Raw genomic sequence first — 4,824 nt, 5'->3', positions numbered from 1 at the left:
TTACAGAGAGGAAGGGAGAGGGATAGAGAGTTAGAAACATCAATGAGAGAGAAACATCCATCAGCTGCCTCCTGCACACCCGCTACTGGGGTTGTGCCCACAACCAAGGTACATGCCCTTGACCAGAATCGAACCTGAGACCCTTGAGTCCACAGGCTGACGCTCTATCCACTGAGCCAAACCAGTTAGGGCTATTAATAGTTTTTAATGGTAAGAATTTTAGTTTAAAACTTTTAAAATTATAATATATTTATGAAAATTTTTCTGGTCTCTATTTAATGAAGATAAGAAATTCAAGAGTGATGTAATTTTATAGTTCACTCTGAATATTAATTTTTATATGAAATCATTAAAGTAAATTATTCATAATTGAGACAGAAATAGGATTTACCAAAATTAGGTTTAAAATTAGATCAAGTCATATTTTTATTAAAAATGATTGTTTAAAATTCAATGCATGCAATGCTTCCTTCTTATAAGTATTCATTTATAAAATACTAGAGGCCCAGTGCACAAAATTTGTGCATTTGGAGTGGGTCCCTCAGCCTGGCCTGCACAATCAATCACCCCACAGATGAAGGTCCCGCCCAACCACTGCAGTGCTGCTGCCAAGTAGCCCGAACCTCCCTCTGTGGGGCAATCATGGAGCCCCTCAATTGATCACCTCGCCGGAGGTGGCCTGGGCCTCCTTCTGCAGGGCAATCATGGGGCAATTGCTGGGCCCCTGACCAATCACATAACTCCACCTTGGCTGGCCTGGCATCAGTGGGTGTCGTAGCATGGTTGTCTGGATGGTCTTTCCGCTATTTGGCTGTTTTGTCAATTTACATATTATGCTTTTATTATGATAGATAACATTCTTCAACTTTTATTATTGAATTTTTTGACATCTGTGAAAATCATTCTAGGTCACAATCACAAGTTTCTTTTGGTTATTTTTTGTTTAATTTTAACTATGGAGGTATGGGATAATTTGAATTGTCAAAATATGAGAAGAGTTCTGTATCATATAGTAATAGTCTCAATTTATTTAAGAAATGAATAAATTGATGCCATTGTATACTCAAACAGCTGCTTCTGCTGCCTGCTATATTTTACATTTTCAAATCCTCACCTGAGGATATGCTTATTGGTTTTAGAGACAGGGGAAAGGAAAGAAATAGAGTGAGAGAGAGAAAGAAATATCCATGTGAAAGAGAAACATTAATCTGTTGCCTTCTCTATGTGCTCGAGCGGGGACGGAACCAGCAACTGAAGTATGTTCCCTGGCTAGGAATTGTACCTGCAACATTTGGGTGTGTAGAGTGATGCTCCAACCAACTAAGCCACCCTGCCACGGCTGTAAGATTTTTTGTTCCTCATATTGATCATAATTTTTTAACTCTAGTCTAAATTGTAATATCCTCACTCCACTCCAGTGTCAGTCCACGTAATCTATATATTCACTCTAGGAATTTTAAACTGACCCATCCAGAAGAAAACAAAATGTGATCTTCTATACCACTTATATAGTGCCTTTTCCCTACTTAAATCTTGGGTTTTATTTTTTATTCCTCTAGTGCAGTGGTTCTCAACCTGTTGGTCGTGACCCCTTTGGGGGTCGGAAGACCCTTTCACAGGGGTCGCCTAAGACCATCGGAAAACACATATATAATTACATATTGTTTTTGTGATTAATCACTATGCTTTAATTATGTTCAATCTGTAACAATGAAATTGGGGGTCACCACAACATGAGGAACTGTATTAAAGGGTCGCGGCATTAGAAGGTTGAGAACCACTGCTCTAGTGTGATGTGTGAGCACAAGGTCTGGCTCAAAGAAGATGCTCATATGAAATGGATTATTAACAAATTAATGAAAATCAGTAAAAAAAATTGCCCTATTTATACAAGCATTGATCATTGGCAAAGGACTTGTAACAAGATCATATCATTGTATTTATATAAAACTAGAGACCCCATGCATGAATTTGTGCATTGTGGCGTCCCTAGACCTGGCCTGTGATTAGGGCAGATCAGGGCCATCTCACCCAGCCCCATTCGGGGCCAGGCTGATTGGGCCCTGCCAGCAGGGGGAAGGAATGGGAGGAGGGACCATAGGAGGTTGGCTGGCTGAGGGATGTTGGCTTTGGGAGCGCACTGACCCCCAGGGGCAGCTCCTGCATTGAGCATCTGTGCATGTCATAGTGACTGGTCAACTGGTTGTTCCAGTAGTTTGGTCAGTCACTTAGGTTTTTATATATAGAGAGATGTATAATTTAACTTGGGAAGTATTTGCATAGTTTTTTTAAATATATTTTATTGTTTTTTTACAGAGAGGAAGGGAGAGGGATAGAGAGTTAGAAACATCGATGAGAGAGAAATATTGATCCGCTGCCTCCTGAACACTCCCTACTGGGGATGTGCCCACAACCAAGGTACATGCCCTTGACTGGAATCGAACCTGGGGCCCTTGAGTCTGCAGGCTGACGCTCTATCCACTGAGCCAAACTGGTTAGGGCAGTATTTGCATCTTGAACCGAATATATGATATTGCACTGTTGTTGGTGCTGCTGTTGTTTTTTGTCCAAACTAAAGTAGTTTTTGAGATTTTTGAAATTGCATATGTAGGTGCTTTGTGCAAAACTCATTCTCTTTTATTGATTGGAATTGACTTAAATCAAAGCAAAATATTTAAGGAAGTAAATAGGCTTTTTAAAAGACATATTTCAAATCCTTCCTCATGCAGAAAATAGAAACAGGTAGAGATGGTGACTTTTTTGGGAGAGGAATAGCTGTTTTTAGGGCATAGGATATTAATTCACATTAAAAATAATTTTAGTTAGTAAATCTTTATATGCTAACACAGAAAAAAAAGTCTGGATGAAAGTGGTTATCAAAATAAATTTTTAAAAAAATAAAATTACAAGATAGTGACCATAGTCTAATTTATATTTTTTTATAACTTACAGATATAGGTGATTAAAATGCTCTGTATTCTAGTTTTCCAAGTAAGTAACAAAGGAGTTTGTTATGGAGTTTTTATTTGAATGTGGATGGAGTGTGTCTGTGGGGTGTGCGTGTCTGTAATGGGTGATGGCCAAGCTGTACATTTCTTCTACAACATAAGATTTTAGGTGTCTGTAAAAAAAAAAAAAAGATAGTATTAGAGAATGTATACATTGGTTTCCCAATGACAAAAGAAATCTTAAGAGTTAACTGTAAGTGCACTGTCAAATCAGAAGACAGCCTAGGGAAGATTTCAGCCATCGCCATACATCTGCCCTGAGTACCATGAAGGGCAGCGAGTTCTCTGAAACAGTGACATATTTCCTTAGTCCCCTATATCTTTGTACATCATGAATGATTACTTATATAAATAACTTTTTTCGCCATAACCGGTTTGGCTCAGTGGATAGAGTGTTGGCCTGCGGACTGAAGGGTCCCAGGTTTGATTCCGGTCAAGGGCATGTACGTTGGTTGCGGGCACATCCCCAGTAGGGAGTGTGCACGAGGCGGCTGATCGATGTTTCTCTCTCATCGATGTTTCTAACTCTCTATCCCTCTCCCTTCCTCTCTGTAAAAAATCAATAAAAGATATATTAAAAAAATAACTTTTTTCTTTTTTGGATTTAATCAGGATTGTGGTTCTTTAGTTCCCATTTTTATTAACTAAGTTCAGGTACCCAAACTAGCATAACGAATTTCCCCTTAGAGACCATCGAGTTCCACCTCTCATTTACTGGCGCAAACTTCTGGCTGCAGCACACAACAAATGCAAAGCAAATGAGTAAATAGATACAGAAATAAAACAGCCACAACCAAGCAAAGCGTAGCCTCTTGCCCCCAATTTCATGGGGAAAAGATCCCTGACTTCATTCGGTAGCTTGTTGTAACGCTACAGTGCTGCTGCCACGGCCAGCTGCTGTAATTGCTCTCTGCCTTTTGCTGCGGATCCCACAGAAAGATGGTGCATGCTAGCTGATATTTGCTGGTGTAGACTTTGCTCAACTGCGCACCTGTAATGGGGCACTTCTATTAAGGGGAGCAATATATTTTCAGTGAGTCCTTTGTGCTTTTTAACTGCATTCCCAGCACACTATAAAAGATGTAACATAACCGGATATTATGCATTTTAAAAGAAATGCATTGATACTCTATTATTCAGAAGACATTTTTGTACTGAACATTTCAATATTATATCTCAGTTGAAAGCACTTAGACACGTTAATCAATCTGGCTTACTGATAAAAAGGATGTGGCAAGCTGTTAGGGTGAATTAGTGATGAAGTCTGAGGGACTTTAAAGGGATAGTTGCAAAATGATATCGAACGGTTCTGAATTTATTTCCCCCAACTCACCACCAGGCCGCCTTTGAAATTACCAATAATTTGCAGAATGAGGATTTATCACCATATTGTAGGCAAGAATGATGCTAGGAAATCAACTGATTATTTTCTTACAGAAGAGTGTGGCTAATACAATTTCAAAATAAGAGCCAATTGACAATCTCTTTGTTTTTTTCCTATTTAATTTGTTTTCCCTTTTATCGAATGTATTGGGGTGACACTGTTTAACAAAATTAAATGGGTTTCAGGTGCACAATTCCACAACACATCACCTGTACACTGTATTGTGTGTTCACCACCCCAAGTCAGGTCTCCATCCATCACCATTTATCTCCCCTACTAGATGCCCAGTGCACGAAATTGTTCACTGGTAGGGTCCCTAGCAGCTGCCGATCAGGGCCTCCCTCCCTTCCCCCAGCCAGCCCCGCCCCCTGTCGAACTCCTGGACAACTCCTGGTCGAGGGGACAATTTGAATACTATACTTTTATTATATA

Source organism: Myotis davidii, unplaced genomic scaffold, assembly GCF_000327345.1.
Source record: "Myotis davidii unplaced genomic scaffold, ASM32734v1 scaffold305, whole genome shotgun sequence".
Taxonomy (NCBI): Eukaryota; Metazoa; Chordata; class Mammalia; order Chiroptera; family Vespertilionidae; genus Myotis; species Myotis davidii.
This window is presented reverse-complemented; position numbering follows the sequence as displayed.